This window comes from Haemaphysalis longicornis, unplaced genomic scaffold (genome assembly GCF_048455015.1).
Source record: "Haemaphysalis longicornis isolate Haplotype H1 unplaced genomic scaffold, Haemaphysalis longicornis Haplotype H1 scaffold_6, whole genome shotgun sequence".
In the NCBI taxonomy this organism is placed as follows: Eukaryota; Metazoa; Arthropoda; class Arachnida; order Ixodida; family Ixodidae; genus Haemaphysalis; species Haemaphysalis longicornis.
The window spans coordinates 206,987,237-207,015,115 of record NW_027526407.1 but is presented as its reverse complement, the minus strand read 5'-3'; the positions used below and the strand labels follow the sequence as shown (position 1 = coordinate 207,015,115).

At 48.3% G+C, this 27,879-nt stretch overlaps 1 long non-coding RNA gene across 1 annotated transcript; it reads right to left on the bottom strand.

The window, feature by feature from the left end:
• Nucleotides 1-13,397: 13,397 nt before the first annotated feature.
• Nucleotides 13,398-19,785, bottom strand: LOC144142180 (uncharacterized). The gene is made up of 3 exons (XR_013316875.1): nucleotides 19,593-19,785; nucleotides 18,905-18,991; nucleotides 13,398-13,457 (listed from the first exon to the last, which is right to left on the bottom strand). It is a non-coding gene; the product is annotated as an uncharacterized LOC144142180 (long non-coding RNA).
• Between the last annotated feature and the right edge of the window lie 8,094 nt (nucleotides 19,786-27,879).

The following is a 27,879-nucleotide window of genomic DNA, read 5'->3' as shown; positions in this document are numbered from 1 at the left end:
ATTTACTTTGTCTACTGCGGTTCCTTCATGGTGACATCACTACAGGAACCAAAACTACAATACAGTGCATTAAAGGGGCCATTCGGACAACACAGAAGTTCGTTTCGTTCTAAATATTTCCTGTTTTATAGTGCCCCCACCACTTGACCGGCAGCAAATGATGCTACATTCACTGAGAAATTAATTCAGGTTAAAAGTCTGATTCTCCCACCCTATCGTGTGTTTTTGGGATGTCAGCAATAAAGCCATAAGTGCGTGTAATCAAACAAACTACTGCGTCACTCGAATCTGCAGCCTTGCTAGCCATCAGTCCTCCCAGGTGGAGCTACCATACTCATCCGCGAACCGTTGTTTGCCATTGCTTTGTTTTAAGTGCGAATGCACTTTATAAGCGACCCCAAACCATCCACCGCCGGCGGCGGGGGCGGCGTCGGCGGCGGCGGCGTCCGCAGTGCTCCTCTATATTTAAAAAAGAAACAGCATCCGGCGCCAGGTTTCGATCCGAGGACTTTGCGGCCGCAGCGCGACGCTCTACCGACCAAGCCACGGACGCGACGCTGATATCAGTGTTAGTGACGCGCCTTATATCTTTAACGCATTCAAACTACGTCGTCAGCGGCGTGCATTGGCGACTCAGCGGCGTTATAGCGGCTTGATAACTGCGTGGTGTACACGTGATACTACAAACCCGATGGAAGAGATGGAAGAGAAGGCGGCGAGGCGGTGGGCTGCGGGGGCCGAGCGCAAGCGCCGCAAGCGGGCCGACAACCGTGCATTCGCACTTTGACATTCTCCCCCTCGGGGAAATGCGGGGGAATTTTTTGATCGTATCTGCACCTGGCTTGTTTTCGTTACTGTAGAAAGTAATGGTTTTGTGAAACATGGGGTATCCTCGACAAACAGGGTCACGTAAGACAACAACGCCTATGCCAATCGGCCAGTGCCGTTCAAGCCAACTCCAAAGCGGCGGAGTGCTGTCCAGCTAAAACAAGCATAGTGTGCACGCCGTACCAACAGCAGTATGCATCGGTGCTTGTATATTTACGCGTATTTTCGTAACTTTCATAGTTTACTGCACCATTTTTGCTGCTGTAAAATGAATATGCATTACATTTAAGCGCAACTAGCTCGTTCGGCATGCTTATAAAGCCTGCCCCATTTGCGTTTGCTTTTGCCGGCCTCAGCCAATCGCACAGCTGGGAACATATGACATCATAGGTACTGCTGTGGGAAATGAGCTAGTGGGTCGCATGGCCATTCCCTTTTTCCTAATTATATAGCTTACTCGAGTGGAGTGCGCGTTAAAAATGGTGTCAGTATGATTCTAACGAGGCAATCTCTCGAATGAACCAAGCTTATGTGTTGTCTGCATGGCCCCTCTAAGCAAAGGCAAGGCAGCCAATTTTTTTATTTAGGCTGCCTTCATGCACACAGTAGTGCTCTATTACTGCCAGAAACTCATTACGGGACTCCTGACATATTTACAGTTGCAATAAAAATCAGAAATAGAACGAAAAATCATTAGACACTCCACAATGTCCAAAAAACAAAGGCATAATGTGCGAGTGAGCTACCTAAAACACTGCGACAGAAGATCATATTCATCAAGGCAACTAATAAAAACCATGGCTACTGCATAGCCACTACGCAGCTCATTTGTTAAGAGCTTATGTGGGTCCCCACAAGTTGGCTGTGTAAACCCATTGACACCAACAGAGTCCAAGGTTCGACAAAAACTCGTCAGGGGAGGGTGATTCATTGATGAAATACAAGCAAGCATTCGCCTGGTCAAAAACAAATAAACAAATAAAGACGCCTTGGGGCCCCTACGGGCCCCTTGTTCACAATGAAGAGGGGGTGAAAGGTTGCAACTATCTATAGGTTTGGTGGTGCAGAGTGCGCATGTATATCTCGGGGAGATTACCCCGCGACTGGTTAATCGTGTTTTTAGTTGGTTGAATATGCACTGGTTCTAAAAGTAGTCGTGTCGACAGGCGCTTCTCTGATGCGATTATGCTTGCGGAATCCCAATCAATGACGTGGTCAGTAGCCAGGTGATGATCCGCCAAGGCATTTCAGCTTGCATTGTCTTTTTTTGACATCGTTCTGGTGCTATTGAATTCTTCTTTTAAAAATTTCGTTTCACCTATGTAGGATTAGGAACGAAAAAGAGATGCTGACCAGTCCAAACAAAACGTACTGACGTTTCGGCTTCCAGCACGGAAGCCTTGTTCACAATAAATGCATCACCAGAAGTGGGTCGTTTAAGTGGGCTTGAATAATCGCTGTAAAGAGTGTGCGTAGATCGGGTTTAGATTTCCGTCGTTACGATTGACTGTGTTAGATGTGGTCTGAATGATTAGTGATTCTAGATGTAGCCGTGATGCTGTCACTTTTTCTGTAGCGACGATTCTTGCATTGTCCCAATCAATCTTGTGGTCATTCACGACGGCGTGTGTGGCTAAAGCATTGCTTCGGACGCTTTTATTCTTTACGTCACGTGTGTGCTGCTGCAGACGATTCTTATAATTTCCTGATCCCCTGATATACACGCCGCTGCAGTCTGCACAAGGTATCTCGTATACCACACCGGAGAAGCGCTCCTTGGGCAAGCGGTCCTTGACTCTCACGAGCTCATGGCGCATCTTTTTGGCTGGAATGTGGGCCACCTGCATGTCATATTCCCGTAGGACACGTGCCAAACATTCACTTGTTCCTGGAAGGTAGGGCACAGGAGCTCGCTTCATCGGGGCAGGAGCCACGTCCAGTTGTCCCCGTCGGGTCAGTTGGCGTTCCGTTGCATTTATAAAGTGCCTTGGGTAACCGCAGCTAGCCACGTCGTCCCGTACCTTTGCGTGTCCACCGGGGCATCCTCGGACTTCGAGCACAATCTTTTCGCACGCTGCAGTAGCGTGCTAACAACAGCCCTCTTGTAGGAAGCGGGCTGCAGGGAATTGAAGTTCGCGTTTCCTTGCGGTACATGCTGAAACGTAGCCTCTGGCCCTGCCGAGACATGATGACGTCCAGGAAGGGAAGTTTGCCATCGGCCTCCTCTTCTGACGTGAACTGAATGGCACGTTCTATACTGTTGAGGTGGGCCAGTAAGTTGTTCGCCGCGTCTTTCTGAACGACGCAGAAACAATCGTCGACATAACGCAAGAACACTTTTGGTTGAGGGGAAAAGGAGGCTAGCGCGCGTGCTTCCAGCGCTTCCATGGTCAGGTCCGCCGCCGTGACCGAAATAGCGGCACCCATTGGAGTCCCCGGCCTTTGCTTGTAAAAATGGCCCATAAAGACGAAGTACGTATTGTTCAGGCAAAAATCTAGAAGCCTGCGTACTTCTGGCACATCCATCGGTGATCTCCCGGGCAACGTCTCATCAGCCTCGAGAGCAGCGGTGCATACGTTGACAGCCAGGTAAATCGGAACGCTCGTGAAAAGGGACTTCACGTCGAAGGACACCATGAAGTCGTCTTTCTCGATCACGGTGTTGCGAGTCTTCTCGACAAAATCAAAAGAATTACGAACGTGAGTGGTCCCTTTACCAACGAGCGGAGCCAGAACTTGGTGCAGGAACTTCGACAGGTGGCCCACGTTCCAGCCAAAAAGATGCGCCACGAGCTCGTGAGAGTCAAGGACCGCTTGCCCAAGGAGCGCTTCCCCTGTGTGGTATACGAGATACCTTGTGTAGACTGCAGCGGCGTGTATATTGGGGAATCAGGAAATTATAAGAATCGTCTGTAACAGCATGCACGTGACGTAAAGAATAAAAGCGTCCGCAACAATGCTTTAGCCGAACACGCCGTCGTGAATGACCACAAGATTGATTGGGACAATGCAAGAATCGTCGCTACAGAAAAAGTGACAGCCTCACGGCTACATCAGGAATCACTAATCATTCAGACCACATCTAACACAGTCAATCGTAACGACGGAAATATAAGCCCGATCCACGCACGCTCTTTGCAGCGATTACTCAAGCCCACTTAAACGACACACTTCTGGTGATGCATTTATTGTGAACAAGGCTTCCGTGCTGGAAGCCGAAACGTCAGTACCTTTTGTTTGGACTGGTCGGCATCTCTTTTTCGTTCCTAATGTACCCTTCCGGCCAGACAGGATTCCGTCATGATCTCGATTTTACCTATGTAGGATGCGTTGCAATCCTTGCATGGAATTTTGTAGGCAACTCTGGGAATCTTGATTTTTCTAAAGGGTCTTTCACGCGGGTCTTTCAACCGTCTTTCACGGGTCTTTCAGTAGACAAAGATATTGGGGCCGTCTTGTACGAGCATAGCGCAGACTTTTCTATAGCCTCTAAGGCAATATTCGCACAGGCTACTGAAATGGAAGCTCACATCGCTGTTCGAAACCGCTGCTTGTAATAGTGTCCGTTGAAAACAAAATATGTGTTATGCAGGCCAAATTCCAGGAGACGATATAAGTCTGGCGTCTCAATTGGCGACCATGAAGGCCGAAATACATCGTTCTCGAGTAGATCCTTGCAACTCCGGACCGCGTAATTTTGCCTGGAATTTGGCATGCAGAACACGTTTTGTTTTCAATGTACAATGTTACAAGCAGCGGTTTGGAACAGCGATGGGAGCTTCCGTTCCAGAAGTCTGTGCGAATATTGCCTTAGAGGCTCTAGAAAATTCTGCGCTATGCTTTGTGGGGTTCCTGGCGCCCGAGCCGTTGCGTGATCGCTAGGTTTGTGCCCTTGCGCGGCGCTCTTCCCCTCTCTCCCCGAAATGCCTGCTCGTCTCGGCGCCACTGTGTACAGCCGAGCAGTCCTCTCAAACTCCTGCCTGAGGTGAAAGCTCGAGAGACCGTTGCGGCGATAAAACACTGTCATGCAGCGGGCGCTCCACCCCGGTAGCGGAGCTAACCTCACCTCATTGGTCCGTTTGAACGATGCCCGAACCCGACTCTCGCCTGGACGCGAACGCGCGCCCTGCGCGGGGGTCCGTTCGGGGAGACGCTTCCAGGACGCCGAAGGCGTTGGCCGAAGGTATGTGACGCTTTCTTCACTAGCCGGCTGCAACTCTGTTGCGGCGGCGAAAGCCCACCAGCCCTTCCGGCTGCGGCCCGTGCCTAAGGCTGCTCCTGTTGCCCCTGCGCTTGCATATAGTAAGGCCGTACCTACCACTCGACGATCACGCCGTGCGGTACGCGCCTGTGAGCGAATGGGCCCCGTCTCCCTCGCTGCTGCGAGCCGATCTGGCCAGCACAGCGATGCGCGCGCGCACAACGTGCGCGCACCCCGGAATTTGCCCTGACCGAAGAGCCCACTGGCTTTGCGCCGACGATGCGCACACTTGCGCGTGGCGCCTCATCGCCCCTTTCACCTATCGGGAAGTACGTACCTGTACTGTAAATTATGTAATTGGGACTGTAAAATATGTGACTAGAACGTTAATGTAAAATAAACGTCTTCCCTCCGTACCCTGGGCATATTCCTTTGTCGCCCCTTTCTCCACCTGCCCAACAGAGGAGGTGTTATGTTGGCGCGACGGCGTTTCAGTATCGTGAGCGTGCTCAACTAGCTCGAACCCACGGTGGTTCCTCGCAGTGTGCATGAATGCATGCCTTGTGCAATGCCAGGGTTATGGATATTGTGAGGTAGAGAGACCACAAACTGGCGCCCAACGTGGGGCCATTGGCTCATTAGCCTTTGGCCGCTAATTAAGCTGAGTACGCAACCGGAATCAGTCTTAATGCTGATCTGCTAGCGGTAGCTGCTACAGGGACGAGGCGACTGCCCCTCCGTACGCGAGTGTGCGTGCACCCCTCGTTAACGCAGACCCCACTGGAGCGGCGGTAGACGTATTCCGGGAGAAAGGCCACAACCGCCTCTCGGAGTAGTGCACGCGACATTCATGCTTGTTTGCCGTCCCCTGAGAGTAGAGCACGAACGTGGTAGTTGACGTGCTATCTCGTGCTTCGTAATCCATCGAGATTCATTGTCCAAGTGTTACTTTAGCCGGCGGCGCAAAAGCGTGTGCCCGTAAAGGAGGCGAACTTGACAGCCGTTGAGTGGAAAGGACCCAGAGTTGAGAAAGGGCGCGCGAACACCCCACAGAGAGGGGCAGGCGCTTTTCGCGAACTCCATGCCGCCGGAAAGCGGACGGGCCTCGGCTGTAAAATCAGGGGGAAGGGATGCCCGTTGCAAGGCGGTTATATTGAGCCGAAAAGAGCTAGTAGCCGGCTAGCAGAATGACCCGTTTTGTCGCCTTATTTGCGACGGTCTCTGGGAGACAGTTTTTTTTTTAATTTGATTTTTTTCAGACGCCGACACGTAGCTTGTCCTGCTGCGGGCGTGCGCCGAGATGCTACTTGTCTTGTAGCAGGCGCGGGAGAGGGGCTGAAGTCAGCGTGTGTCGCCGACGCCCCGGGGGACTCATTTCTGCTGGACGGTGAAGGACTCGTGCCTAACTACGTAGCCACCGATGATGAGGCAATTGTTCCATTCAGTATGGTAACCCCCAAAGTTTGAGGTGCGCACTGCTGCGCTAATCTCATGACCAGCCATTGGCCGATCATTGAAGCCGCTCCAAAGTTTTCGATGAACTGAGTCGCTCTGTGACCTGGCCCGGCACGAAGCGAGATATTTTCGCGGTAGCCGATTTTTTCCATGTCTGTCAAACCGTGAGGGCGCGCGGTGGGAAACCGCCTTTGATTGTGAAACCAATTGACAGTGTGCATCTTTGGCAGGTAGTCGCTTGCGATTTCAAGGGATCTTTGCCGAGAAGGAAGCAGAGCTATACTTATGTGGTGTCACGGGCTGACTATTTGGCGCTAGAGCACTGTGGCTCTGTGCGGTGATGACAAGGCACCCCCGTTGATCCAGGCTTTTCTCGGCAGTCTCATCAGTACAATGTCAAGAAGAGGTCACCTGGCTAATCATAGGACACTAAACGTGAGGTACTTTCGCCGCCCGTGCTGACCACTTCTTTCAGTCTCAGTCATCGCGGCCGCCCTGGCCGCCCCAGCCCATTGTGTGTGGTCAGTTTCAGCTACCCTCCAGCAAGTTGTAAGCAAATGTTTCTCTTTTTGTTCGGTTTGTAAAAGGGCGCATGTTGCGGGGCGTTGTTTGTATTATCGTGTTCCATTTTATGCCTGCTGAGGGCGAATGGCGTATTTAGTACCCATTTGTTTGGGTGATTATTTTGTGTTCTCGCTTTAGCGCACTGCACTGCAGGATGGAGTTGTGTTGACCATTTGTAGCATAGCGTGTAGCGTGAAGGCTTTTTTTTGCTTTTTTTTACATGGTTCTGTCTGGTCCGAGTGTTTGGCCTTGCTGAAGGCGTTAAGTGTTACCTTTTTTTCACGATGTAACGTAGTGCCTCTTTTATGTGGTTTTTTTTAGTTATTTGTTTGGGTACAGGAAACCTATTTTCTATGCATGTAGGACGAAGTATGTTCTATGGTTCTTTTTATTTACTTCTAAGTAGTAGCGAAAAGGGCTAGCTTTCTTTTGGAGTTGCTCCTTCAGGGCGTACGGTGTTGACTGGAGAGCAACGGTGAGAGGGTGGAAGCTCGGTCGGTCTTCGAGGACATCCCCCTGCTCCTCGCGCGCGGGGTTCGAGAAGTAATGGGCTTGTTTTGAAAGTGTCCGAATTCGGCCATCCGCAGCCCCGTGTTCGGGCGAGCAGCGCGTACTGGAGGCCGTTGCGTGAACTGTGTGACGTTGGGAGAGCAGGCCAGACTTTGGGGGGACCATATACGCAATGCCAACGGGAGGTTGTGTTTTCCTGGAAAACGCGGGCCGGGCGTACGCTACGAGTGGGGCACACCGCGTTGTTGCGAAGGGACTTGGCCCCGGTGGCACGAACACTGTGACGCGCGTGTTGTGGAGGCGTTCGTGAGTGCGTTTGGTGTGTGCTTCTGCCGGCTTCAGCGAGCCAAACGGTGCATTCCGCGAGTGGCTTCTGCTTCGTCCGGTGCGCCCTCCGTCATGTCGTGCCTCGCCAGTGTGGTTAAGGGTCCGCGCGCCAGTGTGGTTAAGGGTCCGCGGGCAGAGAAACAGACGGATGGGGGAAGGGTTCCCGCGTCGTGAACTTGACCGGGCCCTGAACAGCTGTGCTGACTCGGAGGTCAACAATATGTACCCCCCCCCCCTGTGCACCGCCTGCGGCTGGCGAACGTAGCCGGGCGGCCCTGCACCGACGAGAACGGGACTGGCGGCCAGTTGCGAGCTGCGGAAGAGGTGCCCTCTCCAGATGCGGACAATGTGGTGTCATATCGGAACCGCACCATGCGTCATCGGCACCACGGCTGTCGTCCGGCAGCTGCCTGGCTCGCGCTGGGCGGCAGCCACCACCAGCGAGGGGTCATCGCTCTTTAGCGGGGCACCCATCGGGTGCCACGCGAGGTCTACACCTGAGCAGCGCCCTCGCGGTCATCATACCTGCCGGCTGGCTGCTCAAGCCGCATGTCCTCCTGGCTGGTGCCCCCCTTCACGGAGCTGCTGTCTCGACGCTACGGTGAGGTCGTTCCGGCACTGGTGCCCACCATCTTCCTTTCTTGATTGACCACAACGGACGTTTCCCCTAAAAAAAAAAAACTTTCGCGCTCCCAACCGCCGAACTTTGCACAAGCCCCGCGGAACGGCGTCCCCTGAATTTGTAGAAATATTATTTTCGTAACTCAGCGTAGTTTGTAGCATGCCTGTGCCTTGACTTTTGCCCTAATTCTTTATAGTCGTAGTGTGTGCTCTTTTTGTAACCCTGTGTAGCGTAGTATCGCCCTGCATGTATATATTATTACCATTATTGTTATTATTATAGTATCGCGTTCACTGTAATCATTGTATATATCAATAGCTTCATTTTGTGTGTGCATGTGGAACCGATTACTATGTATTATGTATCTCAGTGTCGCGTGTAGTTTCCTGTGTGTATCATTCGTGCTGGAGGGGGGGTAGTGTTGGTAGTGTAGTTTGTAAATATTTTGTATGGGCTGGGGACTGAGACTGCCTGTGCATGCATACTTTTCTACTCTTCGCCGTCTTTTGCATGCCTGGGCGATGGCCGGTCAACTCTTCTCAGACCGGCGAGGGCATTTAAGGAGAGGGGAGTGTGGGGATCCTGGTGCCCGAGCCATTGCGTGATCGCTAGGTTTGTGCCCTTGCGCGGCGCTCTTCCCCTCTCTCCCCGAAATTCCGGCTCGTCTCGGCGCCACTGTGTACAGCCGAGCAGTCCTCTCAAACTCCTGCCAGAGGTGAAAGCTCGAGAGACCGTTGCGGCGATAAAACACTGTCACGCAGCGGGCGCTCCGCCCCGGTAGCGGAGCTAACCTCACCTCATTGGTCCGTTTAACGATGCCCGAACCCGACTCTCGCCGGGACGCGAACGCGCGCCCTGCGCGGGGGTCCGTTCGGGGAGACGCTTCCAGGACGCCGAAGGCGTTGGCCGAAGATATGTGACGCTTTCTTTACTAGCCGGCTGCAACTCTGTTGCGCCGGCGAAAGCCAACCAGCCCTTCCGGCGGCGGCCCGTGCCTAAGGCTGCTCCTGTTGCCCCTGCGCTTGCATATAGTAAGGCCGTACCTACCACTCGATGATCACGCCGTGCGGTACGCGCCTGTGAGCGAATGGGCCCCGTCTCCCTCGCTGCTGCGAGCCGATCTGGCCAGCACAGCGATGCGCGCGCGCACAACGTGCGTGCACCCCGGAATTTGCCCTGACCGAAGAGCCCACTGGCTTTGCGCCGACGATGCGCACACTTGCGCGTGGCGCCTCATCGCCCCTTTCACCTATCGCGAAGTACGTACCTGTACGGTAAATTATGTAATTGGGACTGTAAAATATGTGACTAGAACGTTAATGTAAAATAAACGTCTTCCCTCCGTACCCTGGGCATATTCCTTTGTCGCCCCTTTCTCCACCTGCCCAACAGAGGCGGTGTTATGTTGGCGCGACGGCGTTTCAGTATCGTGAGCGTGCTCAACTAGCTCGAACCCACGGTGGTTCCTCGCAGTGTGCATGAATGTCTGCTTTGTGCAATGCCAGAGTTATGCATATTTTGAGGTAGAGAGACCACAGCTTGTACAAGACGGCCCCAAGATTTTGTCTGCTACGTAGACGATTGTTTTTGTGTGATCCACCGCCAAGACGTAATGCCTTTAATTGAGCATCTAAACTCTTCTGTTCCAAGCATCCAGCTTACCATGGAACAGGAAAATATTGGACAGATCGCCTTCCTCGACGTATTTCTGAAACGGTCGGCCAAAGGATTTACAACCAGTGTGTATCGAAAGCCGACCCACACGGGTAGATACCTGGGGTTCGACTATACGCCAAAAACGCTCCGCCACCGCTGCACTCTTCTCACGCGCATCACGAATCTGCTCTGAGCCTGGTCTACGCAAGCAAGAGCTAGCCGTGGTAAGGAAGGACCTTCGCAGCAACGGCTACCTTTCAAAGCTTGTGACGACGCAACAATTGCGGGCTTCAGTTGCTCCTCCGAAAGGGTTTCTCAAGAAGACAGGCAAAAACGCACTGGCGTCCCCTACACGCAAGGCATCAGTGAAGCTCTTGCAAGGGTGTTTGGCACATATGGCATTAAAATTGCACACGTGCCAACGAACAGGCTTAAGCAGAAGCTGGTATGCGTGAAGGACCCTTTAGAAAAATCAAGATTCCCCGGAGTTGCCTACAAAATTCCACGCAAGGATTGCAACGCACCCTACATAGGTGAAACTGGAAATTTTTAAAAGAAGAATTCAATAGCACCAGAACGATGTCAAAAAAGGCAATGCAAGCTGAAATGCCTTGGCTGATCATCACCTGGCTACTGACCATGTCATCGATTGGGATTCCGCATACATAATCGCATCTGAGAAGCGCCTGTCGACACGACTACTTTTAGAATCAGTGCATATTCAACCAACTAAAAACACGATTAACCGGTCGCGGGGTAATCTCCCCAAGATATACATGCGCACTCGGCGACACCGAACCTATAAATAATCGCGACCTTTCACCCCCCTTTCATTCTGATCAAGGGACCAGTAGGGGCCCCAAAACGTCTGTATTTGTTTATTTGTTTTTGACCAGGCGAGTGCCTGCTTGTATTTCATCAACACCGAACTAACCCGCCTGGATCACCACTTTATAGACATTGAGCAATTCTTTGAATTGGTTTATTGTAGCAAGCTGTCTTGTTTATTTCCTTATTTTTTTGGCATTTAAAATTGGGAGAAATTGAATTTGGCATTTGAAATTGGCATTCTCATTTGAAATTGGGAGACCAGATAGCTTTTACTACGGGTCATGCACTGGTGACAACAAATAATTGATTTCACTTTAAACAATTTTCAGTTCTGTTTTATTGCTCACCAGCCAATGACCTCAAATATCAGAGGCTCTTAAAACATATGCTGGCATTTCTTTCCTGCACTGTAGTACAACTAATCATGACTTTTATCATATTCAGGGGTGAGACAGCTTAATCAGATTTGGGAGCAGTTTTTGGAGCAGCGAAATCTCTATTATGGAGCAGAAGAACCTTGATTTGGAGCAGAAGAACGTGATTTATTACGTCACCCCAGGAGCCTAAAAAATCAAATTTTTGGCGACGCGGAAAGAAACGTGCACTATGTCTTGAACGTAGATAACACTGAAACAGCATTTCAATAAAGTTTTTTTTATTCCACTACCCTTTAACAAACCATTTTTAAATTCTGATGCTCTATGCATAGATAGCGTGGAGCGGCGTCGTAAATATCGAATTGAAAAACTAAGCAATTGCAAAGAATTTTTACTCTCTTGTGAATGCAGAATTTGTTATTTTTTTAATCCCAGACTGGGCTTATTCGGAGTCCTTCAATGCTTGAAGGACTCTGGCTTTACGCACAAGTGTAGAGCCACGGCAAAAGTTGTGCAAAGCGAGGTGACAGTCGTCGCACCCCACCAGGCCTCCCATTTCAATTCCCAAGGTGCACGTTCACTACGATCGTAATTTGAGTAATGTTGGTACATTTAGCCACCTCCCTCTTGGCATTAAATTTCACTTCAGATAAATGAACTATTATTACTAGCGTGCAATAATAACCCGTACTGCTAACGGACGCTGCTTGAACATTTTGCGGCGATGTAGCCTGCACCTTCTGCAATGTCGATCGTCTCATTCCCGCCGCTCACAAGGTCGCTGTCAAAGGCAGCAATAACTAAGCGTTTCATAACACCACAATGAGTCTGAAATTTCCTTTCAAGCACGCACCGCGCCTCAAACTCAAGGCCGAAACACGGCGAATTCGCGGGCACCACGATTCTGATGAACTCCCGTCTTTCGAGTCGGGCAACTTCCCGCAACAGACCAAACGACTAACTGTAAACCCATTCGCTCTCATAACCATAACCACGTTAGAAATCGGCAAACAGCACTCTAACTGAACCACGAGCAACTGATTCGCTCGGCGGCTATGTTTCCCAATCTTCTCCCCACCAAGATGGCGGCGCCCCGTGAAGTTGTTCCGGAGACACGGCGCTCCGAAAATTGCCGTTTTTTCATCAACTTGCACAAGTAGTTTGTCACCTCAGTACACATAAGTATTTTTTCTACACGACTTTGCAATGTTTTCATGTGGAAAGGCTTTAAAATCTCACATAATAAAACATGTGCAACCCAAAATTGTGACATTCAAAAAGACTATCACGGGGAAAATTTGTGCGGGTTTTTTATTAAATGATCAATCGATTATTCCTTTACAAACAGCATCACCTTTAGGGTGCTGGGAAATTATGCCGTCAGTAAGCATTTTTCCCCACCGAAACTGACGGGAGCGTTAAAATCCTTGGCTCTCAGACTGTTTTGGAGCAGTTTGGCGCAATTTTTGCAAATTTAAAGCTTTTGGAGCAGCCCAGCGCAAGAAAACACTTCTAACAAGATGGCAAGTTGGGCGAGTTGGTGCTGATTCATATCGACAACAGGCGCGGAAAGACGTAGACTAAGAAAGAAATACACAGGACTGTGTATTTCATTCTTAGTCTACGTCTTTCCGCCCCTGTTGTCGATATGAAAACACTTCTGTATCAAAACTGCGCAATATGCGCAGCTGTCTCACCCCTGCATATTTTGTTCACAAATTGTAATATTAAAAAGTATTCAGCTGAATGAAAATGTTATTTCAGAAGCATGCGCAATCAACAAGGCCTCAATGACTCACCACATGGTTCACTTGTTTCTGTCACAAATAACCTGATCGCAGCCACATTCCACCCAAGAGGCAGGCAACATACCCTCTGGGATGATGAATATTTAAAATGCCTTACGAGTAAGTGCTCAGCACATGAAATTGTGGCATTAAAATTAAAACAGAAGATCCCTCTGCGGCATCCTTCACTTGGGGCAGCGCTTGATCACAAACTTCGAGCAGCTGAAAAATGCTCCATGTGCCGCTCCAGCCAGCAGAAACAATGCAGGACGCAAGTTGGTAGGTGGACCGTTGGCATCCTGCGATTGTGAAGATTTTTGTTTAGTAGATGCTCTTCTTTTTGCACCACTGTTTATTCCTCCTTTAACAAGCAGCTTAACTCCTGCAGGTTCTACGAACTATACAAGCATAATAAAATGCAGCAATGCCGAACAATTGGCAGGGTTACCTCAATTTTTCTTTTCTAGGAATGAAAACAATGTAGGTAATCTATGCACAACTACAATCAAACCTTTCAATTTTTACCTACTTCACTCCTAACAAGCACACATACACGTTAGACATGTGAGCAAGCTGCTAAATTAATGCCCACAAACTTAATCAGGCATCAGAAATCGGCAGAGAACGACGTGTCACCTTTAAATGGCACTTTTTTCGTTCAAAACACGTAAATGGGCGAGAAAGATACATAATTATGAGTTGGTACCCTCATCTGGTATGGTTTTCAGGCAATGCTTACACTCACTTCAGTACCTTCAGGTGGTCGATATCTTTGAAAACTCATTGCGGGCAAGTGGGTTGTGTTCAAGCTCTCGTATCTTGCCAGCATATGCTGGATTCCAGCATTCCCAAATCAACGTGACGACCCGAATGTGGTGGATACAAGAAAGAATAAGCACACGCCAAGAGCGTAGCCGAAGGTGGGGTGGGGAGAGGGGGGGCCGGTGTTCCCCCTATAATGTTTTATGCCAAGGCTGGGGTGCGGTTTAAGCAGCCTGAAAAACCGCCTAAAGTCACCTGCAGGCGCGGAATTTGCAGTTTTAAGGACATTCTTGCTCATATAAAGCTGACAACAAGGGCAATGTCAACGTCTGGTCCCTGCGCCCACTCCAGATGCTGTACCTGTCAATATATACAGCCCGGCTGCATTTCGCGCCGGATACACCAACAAGCGCCGGTAACCTGCCGCGAGCCGATCGAAACAGCCCCACTGTTTCACTGGCGGAACAGCACAGCCGGGGAATGGCAAAACAGCAGGAAAAGCCTCATGTAGGCTTACATGTGGTCGGGAGCGTGTCATTCCTTGTCTTTACACTGATACAAAGTATAATCACATGACAGAGCATGTCGCTGTATTTTGTTCAGTCAACTATCAATCCTTGATATGTTTATTTTTCTACCGACATCGCATTTCATTGACTATTGCAGTTCCGTAATTTCTGCTGCATAAAAAGCATTGCTCTGACCATCTTGTATTTCCTCCACATCAACAAAACTACACAATTCTTCTTATTTCGGAGCTTTATTTTTTTGGCACTATTCCACTGTTTCCTTGACCTCCTTTTAGAATCAGCATTCTGTATTTGCTTAACCGGAATTTTACTGAAGCCATGTCTGTTTCAATTTAACAGATAGAAATAACGAAATTTAATAAGAAACGTGCAACAAGCTCAACATTCAGCAGCAGTGCAATAAGGTGTTCCGTTTAGCGCAAGTTCACTACTCACGTTACTAGCACAAAAAATAACAAAAGGCGATTACTAAAAGAGCCATGAAGAGACAAAAGTTTGTTTTATTCGAAAGATTAGGCGTTTCATAGTACCCCAAGCGCTTTCCCGGAAGCAAATGATGCTTTATTCATTGAGAAATAAGGCAATTTAAGCCAAAATTTTAAATCTCCCGCTAAAATTGCACATTTCATGTGAACAATGGCGTCATACGAGCCGGTCCATGAAACATATACTTAGTATGTCGACTCCATATAGCACCCACACGCGGGAGTCGACCGAGACGGCGGCCATTTTCAAAATACTAGTAAAACCTAGTGCACCCGCAGCCCTAGTCATGGAATCGCCTGATCCGGAGAAGAAAACTCTCGCCGAGGAGCTCGGGCTTGCATTTAACAACCTCACACCACTTGAACGCTCAATGCTTCTAAGTGCACGAGCGGCAAGAGTTGTGGGATACGCGGTGGACGGGAAAGCGACCATTCCGCGATAGCCACAACAGACGAACGCCCAGCCGTCGGCACCGCTGCCTCGTCAGATGTGCCGTATTTTCAATTTTAGTAGCAGTATCGCTTATGCCAGTTGGCCGGTGTCGTGTATGGAAAGCCGTTCGCTCGAGCTCTCTGCTCCGACCAGGAAGATTTGAGCGGCAATGCGCGGTGTGTACGGCAATTTTTTTCCCCAAGGTCAGAGCGCTTTGGCACCGATTTCACGAAGTCGGCGACGAGCGCCAGCATGTCCGGGTCCCTGACGTAATCACTTCCTCGGAAATGAAGCGAGCACACTCGTACTTCCTTTAGCTCTCTTTCTCATCCGTTTGCAAAGTTCACAAAACATAGCCAATTGCTTCGCCGAGGTTCGTCGTTGGGCAGCACATGAAAGGAGATCTCACCGGCGAGGATGTCACACTCCCTCGACGATTTGCCCGTACTACATGGGCATTTCAAAACACAGCAACAAAATTTCATTGTAAAGGGCTCGAACAAACTGAAGTTTTCAGTGGTTGTAAACTGTAAACGAGCTCGTAACGACAGCAGCAAGCCAACACGACCTCCATACCAAAACCTGTGCGACGAGTGGCACTATCTCGTTGCTGCTCTGTGTTCCTTACTCCCCTTGTTTCTATTTTTACCTTTCCTGGTTGGCGATATGACGGCCAACCTCCTGTGAGGGATTACGATACCAAGCAAGGTCGCGCCTGTGCGTGCTGGGACGGTTCCTTGGCCCCGAAGAGCCTTGAACCCGAAAATTCATCTGCGCGATGGTGGCGACGGCGAGATGTCGAGTTCGGCTGGCGGTAGTTTCGTACGCATTGGCATACACGCTTGCGTGTTCGTTCGGAACTTCAACCGTTTACTCCACCGTTCTTTGTCATAAAAAGATTGTGCAGTATGTTTCACGGGCATTTGATGATGATGGTTGGATGTTAATGGCGCAAGGCCAACTAGGGCAAAGAGCGCCAAAACAGTGGTTAAATATGAGAGGTGAGAACTTAGACACTGAAATCAGTAAGCAAGAACAAAAGTAAAATCAATAAAAGACAGTGAGGATGGCTGGTGTATAGGGCCAGATTTCATGATGCGTGATAGGAAATGAGGTTTAAAAACTTGACTTCTGACAAAAACTCAAACACACGTTTCACGGTAACAATGGCATCGTCACCTAGAAAAAACGACAGATGTAGGGGAATATGTTGTCTGTAGAGTTCTCTGAAGTGTTTGTGTCGTGTTGCGTGAAGTGCCTTGCATGTGATTAGTATGTGCACTACGGATAGGGCCTCTCCGCACCTGCTGCACTGGGGTCTAGATGATCCCGTCAGCAGATACGAGTGCGTCGCATGGGTGTGCCCTATCCGCAGCCTACCCAAGGCGACTTCAGTGTGTCTGTTGTGTGAGTCAGTTGTGTACCGTCCCAAGTGTGGCTTTATTACATGTAGTTTGTTGTCTGTCTGTTCGTCCCAGTGTGTTTGCCATCTTCTGCGCAGGTGTTGTCTTATGTGTGGCTTGAGGTCTGTGTAGGGTACCGTTGTAATGTCCACAGTGTTCCTGAGTGCAGCAGCACCGGCCCTCTCGTCTGCCAACTCGTTCCCAGCGATCCCTGCGTGTCCTGGGACCCAGCAGAGGACCAGCTCATGCTTTTGTGCATACACGGGCATTTAGCTCGCTATGCAAACTGTAAGCCCTGCCTAACATGCGTTTGCTTTTGCCGGCCTCTGCAAATCGCAGAGCATTCTCGAGTGACATCATAGGTTCTGTTGCGGAAAATGAGCTGGTGGGTCGCGTGATCATTTCCTTTTTTCCTAATTATGTAGCCTATTTGAGCGAAGTTTGGGTTATAAGTGGTGTCGTTATGGTTCTAACGAGGCAATCTTTCGAATGAACCAAACTTGTGTTTTCTCTTCATGGCTCCTTTAAGGACGAAGACGCACGTTTGCTAGCTTCACCGCCATAATATACGAATGCGCCGCATGTACAGTCACTGCGATTCGAAGTTTGTCGCGGGAAAGCTACTCTTTCAAACGAAGCAGAAAGAACACCAGCTTTAGCAAATATTCCATGCAAGTTTCGTTATCGTCGGCGTAGATAAAGGGCAACCAAGTCCAAGTCTGTGCTTGATAACAACGAATGTACAGCTTGAAACCCAAAGGGTGGCAAGTCAGTCGTGCGGGCCATTGTTGTATCATGGAACAGCCAACAAGGGAGCGAAGAGTGCGAAATCTCGATTTTCATGGTTCCGAAACGAAACCGTGGGCTGGTGGCCCGCTTGGCGCTCGATGCTCGCGCGATAACCTTCAAATCGTGCTCGACTGTACTTCATAGCTGACAAGAAAACTTAATAGTCCCTTTTCTAAAGGAAAATCTAAAACACGAGAATCTTGATAGTAAACACCCAGTGTTGGCCTGCACTTCCGCCCGACGAACTTCAGGGACCGCGCGTCACTCACGAGCGCACTCATGGTTCACGCTCACGAGCGTGGGTCCGCCTAAACACCTGCTCTGCGGACGAATGAATCGCCCGTGGTGTGCCCACAGACCAGCGAACGGCAATTTAGGTGGTCATCATGATCATCACCATCTAAGCTCCTTAAGGTGGGCTTTACAGATAGCATTGAGCATACACAAATCGCATGTTAAAGTCAGTTATTTCAAGCTTCGTTTCCAAAACAACGCGCAAGATGCCTTGCTTACATATTTCCCCGTCCCATCTTTTGGTCGACCACGGCCCCCCTCCACCCCCCCCCCCAGAAAAAAATTCCTGGCTACGCGCCTGGCACACGCCCAATCAGGAGTACGTTCAGCATGCACGTCGGTTGTTTAAAAAAAAGGGTGTAATGTATTGCTCAGAAGACTCAATGCTTGCACGCATCTTGGAGCAGCAACGGCCTTAGCAGATGTGTTTGAGTGGTTTTCCTCTCTCATAACATCCACAGTGCTTTCAGGAAAAGCCCCAGGCCTTACAATTAGCATGCTCCAGTTAAGAATAATGCAGCTGATACTTTACACTTTCAAATCTTTTTCTTTGTGGAAGGATGTTTCTTTATTGGCGGTACAGCACTAGCGTGCGTAAATCGCAGCCTTCAGAACCCCAATCAGGCCTCTTTAAATGGTACAGGCAGTTACATTACCTATTTGAAAAAGTGGACTGCAAGGACTGTCAATTCACATTATAAACATCCAAAAAATAGCTAAAAACAGAACTGGTAAGGCTTTACAGAAGACTAAACTACAAAGGTAATAACATTTTTGTGTCACCACCTAAGAAATATGGCTTCACCGTAAACATGACTAACACCAGGAAATTCGTATACATGGTGATTAACTGCTACGTCCACATTATGATTTTGGGTGAAACTGAGTTTTCCGAAATTAACAATAAATGTTGCCATTTAGCAGCTACATATTAGGTTATGCATGAAACACCAATAATTGTTACGGGGGCGAGAACTTGTACATTCAAGTGATCGAACATTGTTCAAGTATGGTAGCCCACTGTGCTACCAAAACGGATTGAAAACTTACGTTCTGGCGGCCAAACACTGTTGACAATGGTTGTGGCTCTTGTCCGGTTGAATGGAGGGACGTGATGTGCTCAGACCGTCCAGAGGTCTAAAACAGGATGACACATGATTACCACTCAGGAAAGAATGGAAATTATTGGCTGCACGAATGTTACAACTCGGGCAACACAACATTCAGCCAAAATCAATACCCGCGTACAGCGGCACCGTACACATGGTGAGGTGGCTCGCCTCAAACGCAACGAAGCTTGCGAGGGGCGCACATTCGCTCGCAAACGATTTTCCCTCGTCATTTACAACACGGCACAAACGACAGTGGTGATTAACGAAGCCGTAAACGCAGCGCCGCACAAGTAGCCGCCCGTGTTCTGATAAACTACGCGTAAGACGTGGTTCGCAGTGGTGAACTCTGAACCTGTTCAATATAGTGCTGCTTAATTGGAAACGTTACTGAGTTACTGAGCGCCACTGCGTTACAGAGCGCCAGTGCGTTCAGCGCTCAATGCAAGCACCCCAATGTTCTTTCGCACATCGCCTTTCTAGAGACAAGCCCTTTAGGTTCAACCTAGCCAGTTCAGTTAAACAATTCACACACGCGGGCTCCTGTTAACGAATCCTTAAAGCGGCGATGACAGCTACAAACGACATCCAGTGACAAGAAAGGCGGCAAGTGTGACGAGACAGCTTACCTGACAGAGACCACGCAGAGGAGCGAGCGACGTTCAGGGGCAAGCGCCAAACGAAATTAGCCGACTTCAGGTGGCAAAGTTGTTCTCAAATACTTCAGCGCGAAGTCGAACCCGACAGACATAACCGAAGACGACGAGGTGTCCAATTAATCATAATAACTGCGCTTGTTTAACCGCACGGTCGCACACCACAGTAAACAATCCATGAAAGACGGGTCACGGGGTATCTGTTCCGGAATCCGGCCACGCCGCCGCGCGCCGTACTCAGGGTATCGGCCGTTGGCAGGGAGTTGCGTAAACAAATTAAAACGACAACAATAAATATTTGCATCTTTTACTGAATATAACATAATCTTTAGGTTTATTATTTATTGTGTGTTTTATAATAAAGAAGCTTAGATATTTAAAGTTTACAAACACAAAACGCGAACTGAAGCTTTTGGCGCTCGATTTGAACGTTAAAAAAAGCAGCAGATAGTAAGATAACACTGCGCAATGAAATTTAGCAGTGTTCTAGTGTAAGTAATAGTATTATTATTTGGCACCGGTTTATTTAGCGCCCGATTTCATGCCCCTCCCTCCCCAACTTTTGTTTTCTTTTGATATCTGCCTTGTTCTCCAAAGTTGTTTCTGCAGGAGAAACTAGGTGGTCTGTTTATTGCATTTGTCCACAATATTTACGGTCGCTAACAATAAGAATGGAATAAAATTGTAATTGCTAGTACGTTATAACACCACTGAGCGACGAGAATGACTGTTGTCAGAGGGGGCTATGATTGTGCTGGTGGGGCAGGAGAGGAACAGGGAACGACGGAATGATGATACAGATGTCACAGTTCAAGGTTGTGCTGTGCTCCGTGGAAGGCTGTAGAAAACAAAAAGTGGGAGGGGTAGTGTTATTCTGTCGATGTCGTAATAAGCAAGGGCTGATATTTTTTCCTGTTTCAACGTCGGTGCTGCCGCTGCTTTTTAGTGAAATTTGGCAGCTTTTTTTTTGTGCTTCTGAACATTTTTGACGAGGTTGGGAGGATGGTGCGATGGGTAGTCTTTTTTAAATTATATTGCATGCATGGCCTCAATCAATGAAGAGCTGAACACCTTTTCCACACCCTTTCAACACCCTTCCAAAAAAAAGGGTGTTGAGGTTGGTCAACACGCTTTTTTTCACGCAAAAAAGGGTGGAGAGCTACAAAAAAGGGTGTGGAGATTCAAGAAAAAGGGTGTAAGGGCCTCCCAACACCCTTTTTTCAATTATTTTACACCTTTTTTGGCCAAAATGGTGTAAAAAAGTTTAGTGTGCACTCACGGGGCGATGATGAACCTCTGCGTTGGGGGCACGAAGTGTGTCTCAGGAAGGGAGCGCGAACTGCGTCTTCAGCGAACGCTCATCATAGTCTAACAATACTTGTGGCTTAGCTAGTTGGTACATACTTCAAGGAGCCATGAAGACAAAACAAAAGTTTGTTTTGTTCGAAAGATTAGGTGTTTCATAGTACCCCAAGAACTTTCCCGGAAGCGAACAATGCTTTATTCGCTTATTAATAAGGCAATTTAAGCAAATTTTTTAAATCTCCCTCTAAACTGTACATTTCGTGACGTGAACAACGCCGTTGTATGAGCCGGTACATGAAACAGTTACTTAGTATGTCGACTCCACACTCTAAGAAAAAAAGGTAGAAAAAGGGAGGAAATCGGGGGTTTTCTCCCCCGGACCAGCGAGATTCTCCCTTTAGCTCGTTCCACGTAGCGCCCTCTGTAGGGCCTTTACGAAACACCGAAACGGGGGAGGAAATATTCTCCCCTGTCGTCTGCAATCTGCTGTCGGCGCCGAAGACGAAACCGTTCATCGTTGCACTGTGCATTTCGCCGATTGGGCGCATACGACGACTACGAGCAACACCGCCCCTGCGGTTTTGCTGTTTGCTTGTTTTCTCGGCGTCTTTTTTTTATTATTACCATGTCCTCGCCACGCTAACGCACGGCTCGCCAGCCGTGTGTTTGAAGCACATTCTGTGGTCGCCGCTGCATGCTTGCTGTGTGCGACTCACCTGCGCCCTGTTCAACGTTACCACTGAATTTGTGGGCGTTTTAAAATGACGCCCAAGGGTAAAATAGGTCAGCGATGATAGTAAACTGCCCATTTTTTCGTTAACGAGCACGGACCGCAGCAGACTTTCCCTTTCCCCTCCGTTTGTAAAGTTCACGAAACGTAGCCACTTGCTTCGCCGAGGTTCGTCGTTGGGCAGCGCATGAAAGGAGATCTCTTCACCGGCGGGGATGTCGCATGCATAGGAATTTCAGAGCGCAGCTTCGAAATTTCATTGTAAAGTGTTCGAACAATCTGAAGTTTTCAGTGGTTGTAAACTGAAAACGAGCTCGTAACGACAGCAGCAAGCCAACACCATTCCGAAACTTCTGCGACGACTGGCACTGTCTCGTCGCTGCTTGCTGTTCCTTACTCCCCTCGTTTCTATTTTTAGCTTTGCTGGTTGGCGATATGACGGTCAACCTCCTGTCAAGGGATTAAGATACCAAGCAAGGTCGCGGCTGTGCGTGCTGGAACGGTTCGTTGGCCCCGACGAGCCTCGAACCCGAAAATTCGTCTGCGCGACGGCCAGATGTCCAGCTCGGCCAGTGGTAGTTTCGTATGTGTTGTTTGTACATGTTTGCATGTTCGTTCGGAACTTCAACCGTTTATTCCGCCGTTCGTAGTGTCACCAAAGGAATGTGCAGTATGTTTCACGGGCATATAGCTCACTATTCAAACTGGTAAGCCCTGCCTAATTTTCATTTGCTTTTGCCGGCCTCCGCCAATCGCAGAGCATTGTAGTATGACATCATAGGTTCTGTTGCGGGAAATGAGGTAGTGCGTGGCATGGCCATTCCTTTTTTTCCTAAATATGTAGGTGTTTTGAGCGAAGTTTGCGTTAAAAGTGGCGTCAGTATTTTTTTATTTATTTATTTATTTACTCTCAAGGCCGAATCATTACAGAGAGGAGCGGGTATACATCGTACAAAAAATTCAAGAAATACAGCAGATCAAAATTATATGCACAGAATGGCAGTCTCAAAACCATAAAAAGAAAGACTGCGTGATGTGAAAAAGAGGCAGGGTGGTTGTAACAACAATGTTCAACATGGTTGCGTTTTTGAAAGACGCGCACACACACAAAAAAAGCTAACAAGAGAAAACACAGCGTAACTGAAATGGCGAATTTACGCGAAAAAGAGAGGGAGTTTTTAAACAAAGTGACGTCAGTGATAGCAGTGATAGGGGATGGAAGGTGGTTCCACTGATTTGCAGTTTTCGGGGTGAGTGATTCAAAGTACAAATTCGTGCGGGCGCTATCGTTGCGTAAGGAAACGTACGATGGGGGCTGCAAAAGAATGTTGCTAGGAGACGGGATACTATGAAAAATCTTATGGAACAGGCAAAGGCGAGATATTTTACGCCGCAGTGAGAGAGTGGGTAAGTCAAGATTGGCTTTCATCGAGGTAACACTGGACGTACGATCGAAGTTTGACATGATAAAACGGGCAAAGCGATTTTGAATCGCCTCGATGCTGTCAGCTAGGCAATTAGTATGTGGATCCTAGACGGATGACGCGCACTCGAGTTTGGGTTGGACTAATGTTTGATAAAGCAAACGTTTAAGGTTAGTCAGACCCAAAGAAAAGTTTCTGCCCAGATAACCTAAAGTGCGATTCGCGTTATTTGTAATGTAGTCGACGTGTGTGTTCCAAGAGAGATTGTTAGAAATATACACGCCAAGCTACTTGTAGGACGAAATCAGATCGAGATTGCTTTGGTTAAGTGTGTAGTCGCACGGTACATTATGAGAAATATAACGGGAAATTCACATGGCCTTGCATTTGGTAACCTTTAGCTTCATTAACCATGCGTCGCACCATGATGAAATGTGATCCAGGTCTGTCTGAAGGGCAAGATTATCTGCGTTAGTCCGGATTACACGTTAAATTACACAGTCATCGGTAAAAGTTTTAATAGATGATGAAATGTAATTAGCAAGTCGTTGATGTAAATAAGAAACAGTAAGGGACCAAGAACTGAACCTTGCGGAACGCCGGACGTTACAGGGCTAGTCGGGGAACAGTGGTCGTTAGCAGTTACAAACTGGGTGCGGTTAGATAAGAAATATTGAATCAACTTTAAGACGTTAGAATCGATATTTAGCGTGTTTAGTTTCAGAAGAAGTAACTTGTGGCAGACAGTATCAAAGGCTTTTGAAAAATCTATGAAGATACAATCAACAGTAGATGAACGATCAGCGGCAGGGAATAAATCGTTAGTTAAGGCCAGAAGTTGTGTCTCACATGAATAATATTTCCTAAACCCGTGTTGTTAAAAGCTAAAGAAGGCGTTACGTTCAAGAAAACTCCCGACGTGAGTGTAAATTACTTGTTCCAGAAGTTTGCATGGTACACTGGTTAGTGAAATGGGGCTATAATTCCCGGGACTATGAGCGTTTCTTGATTTAAACAAGGGAACCACCATTACCACCTTCCAGTCCTCTGGGAGGATTTTCATCTTCTAATGACTGATCAAAAAGTCTCGACCGTATAATTGAGGAATAAACGGCAGTGTTTTTCAAAAATTTAGAAGAAATACCATCGACGCCTGGTGACGACGAAATTTTTAAATTTTGGATCAACAATGAAGTCGCGAGCTTGAACGCCTCGAAGAAAGATCGGAGCAGGGGCGGATCCAGTTTTTTTCTGAGACGGGGGTTAGCTTCTATCGGTCATGATGATGATAAGGAGGACGAGGTTAGTAACCTTTTTTATTCACCGGTATTCACGTGAGGGAGATTCGGCGCGTTTGGTTGCCCGGTCACTGTGGGTTAACCCTCAACGAAACCGCTGACATATTAGCTAAAACAGCATTGGCTTTACCGATCGTCGAGGTTCTTCCCCCGTTTTCTTGCGTGTTGTTTGCACGTTATCGCCAATACCTGTTCAATCAAGATGCCTCCGATCATGTTCTCCGGAACTCGAACACCTCAATTACCCCTGGAAGAGAAGCTTATGCCAAACTCGCTTGTGCGAAGTATTGCTGACTTCTTTTCATTGTGGTGTGCCGCCACTTAATCGGTATTTGTATAGGGCAAATCTGATAACCTCCCCCTTGTGCCACTTTTGCCAATAAATTGAATCCGAACAGCATCTCTTTCTTTTTTGCCGCCGATTTTCTAGCCATCGGAGAAGGCTGCTGGAGATCCCCCTGCCACGTCTCGGACTGCCTTTGACTGTAGCGGTGCTTTGTCGTTTGGGGGAACTAGGCTGGGTCGATGCCATAGGGACGTGTGCAACGCCATCCACTCCTTCATTTCGGAGACTGCTCGCCTGCAGTGTTAGAAACATTCCGATTAGGCTGACTTTTACTATAGTTTTCCTACTCTTCACTCTGTTGCTTTTTTTCGTGTTTTTTTTCTCTCTATCTCAGTAACCTAGACCAAATTCTTCCTTCTTCTCCATTATTTTGCCTAGCTCGATTGATTGTAATGAAAACTTAACTGTTCTTGGCCAATCCCACTAAGTGGGTATACGCCATTTTTCGGGCCCCAACCACCACCGCAATTTCATAAAGCCAAAACACAATAAATCGAAAAAAATCCTTCACTAGACTATTCCTAGACATCTTCAGAACTACACACCTTCTAGGAAGTATAAATTCGAAAATTAAGGGGGTGGTCAGGACATCCGGACTCCCCTTTTGGAACCGCCAATGGGTCGGAGTAGTGCTCGCAAAGAATGAAGAAAATGCATGGTTAAGGGCAGCAGCAGCAGCAGCAGCAGCATCAGCAGCAGCAGCACCAGCAGCCACAGCAGCACCAGCCGCAGCAGCAGCGAATTCCGCTCGTTCTTGTGGTGGTAAGTTCAGTCTGTTGCTTATCGTCCCCGTTTACGACCTGCCAAAATTTGTGGGGATCGTTTTGCAGAATTGACGGTAGCGTTTGCTGAAAAAAGGACTCCTTTGCCGCGGATTAAGTACGCCCGTATTCATCGGCTACCTTTTTGTAAACCACCCATCTTTCAGGTAAATTGCAACGCTTGGCTTGGCGGTGAACACGCGTCTTTTTGTTGGACAAGCGTGCTCTCGCACGTGACACCTGCCCTTTTCAAGTCTGCCTCGATTGCTTCCCTTTCAGCTTGTTTTTTGTCTCATCACTACGTCAATTCTCGGACAACATGAACGTGTACCGACGCCACGCCGCACTTTTCATCGTCGAACTAGTGAGTCAGCGCTTTATTGCTTTTGTGTTAAGTATTTCGTTTAAGATTTAACGGCCACTTTACTGGCCCTGAGCTCGCTAAGTACGGTACGCCATACTTCCCAGGATATTGTGGACAAAATATGCTGGAACCCTTTGATCCATGTCAAAAAAATAGGTGTTAGGGAATCCTAACACCAGGGCTAATTTTAAGAGGAAACTTAAGATGCTACACCTAGTGCAGCTATTTCCGGCTATATAATCTACCGTTATAGCATAAAATAGCACGAACTAGCACAAAATAGTCTAAAATATCAGCTATTCACGGCTATAGCATAAACGAGCACGAAATAGTGAAACTGCCTGCTGTCATACTACCTAATTTCAAGCGCACAAATTCGGACAGGGGATGAACGGGACAGAGACGAGCGCTGCTTCCAACTAATATTCTACTTATAAAACGACATATATAAATACAACAATGCTAACAAAAAGTTGCAAGTGACATCTACCTCATCATCATCATCAGCCTATCTACGCCCACTGCAGGGCAAATGCCTTTCCCATTATACTCCAGTTATCGCGGTCCTGTGCTAGCTGCGACCAAATTCTACCTGCAAACGTGTTGAACTCTTCTGCCCATCTAACTATCTGCCGCCCTCTGCCACGCTTGCCTTATCTACGGATCCACTCTGTTACGCTTAATGAGCAACGGTACCTTGCCTTCGCATTACATGCCCTGCCCACGCCCATTTCTTCTTCCTAATTTGTACTAATATATCCTTAACACGTTTGTTCCCTGACCCACTCCGCTCTCTTCCTATCCCTTAACGTTAAACCTATCACCTTCCGTTCCATTGCTCGTTTAGATGTCCTGAGTTTAAGTTGAGCCATTTCAGTGAGCCTCTAAGTTTCTGCTTCGTAGGCGAGTGCCGGTACGATGCAGCTGTCCTACACTTTCTTCTTCAGGGGCAACGGTAGGCTGCCATTCATTATCTGAGAATGCCAGCCTTAGGCACTCCAACCCATTCTAATTATCTCTGCCTTATGGTTGGTATCCGGGGTCACGAATTGGCCTAAGTAGATATATTCGCTTACGACTTCCATGGCCTCGCTACCTGTCGCAAACCACTGTGCTCTCCCGTCCGAGAGCAGCAAATAGTCGACCACAAGGAGCACAAGCAAGTGCGTGTCTTTGGCGATGCCACAAGTCAACCTTCCTCCACCCTAAACAACGTGGATGAACGCCGCCTGCAATACGTGGACGAAGATAACCCTCGACGACGGGGCAGTAGTAGAAGCGCAAGCCGAGGTGGAAGCCAGAGTCGAAGCCGGAGTGTTGTCAGCAACCGCCACACAAGCCGGGACCGCAGTCGAAGCAAGACCAGGGAAGCCTACCGTGGGCGCAGCCAAAGCAAGATCAAGAAGAATACCCGAAGTGACAGCAGAAGCCCGGAATACAAGACAAATTCGCAGGTGAGTCAGAATAGGTTGGGTCAATGGGATATACAACAACGGCAACACAGAGCAGCACTTAGTTATCGACAAGCCCTAATCCGCATTTCACACTCACATACAAATCAAAAAGCTCTAGAGAGTACCCCCGTTACGTCTGAGGAGGGAAACACAGACAATATAATGGATACGGAGCACTTCCCAGTCCTACGGCAAACCGATTCAAACGCCGATAGGAGTATAAACACAACGGCGAACGGCAATGGGGAATCCCTCCCTAGAAAATCGAAACTTGCCCAAGAAACGGCTCCATCACTAGCTGACGAATTCGTCCAGTTCAGGCAAGAAAGTGAAAAGCGTTTCGACCTGATTTTAAGACGATTAACTGAACTAACCGTCCCTACTCCACCCCCGCCATCCCCCGCGGTATCAGAAGAGGTAGTTGCTCTCACTAACGCAGTCTCGAAATCAACCAAACAGGTTGAGTATCTAGTGACACGCATAAGCAAGCTAGAGGGAGAACTATCCTCTATAAAGAGAGCGGGCAGCTCGCGCCCCAGAAAATACCCTGCAACCTCATGTTATGTCAACAACGATGA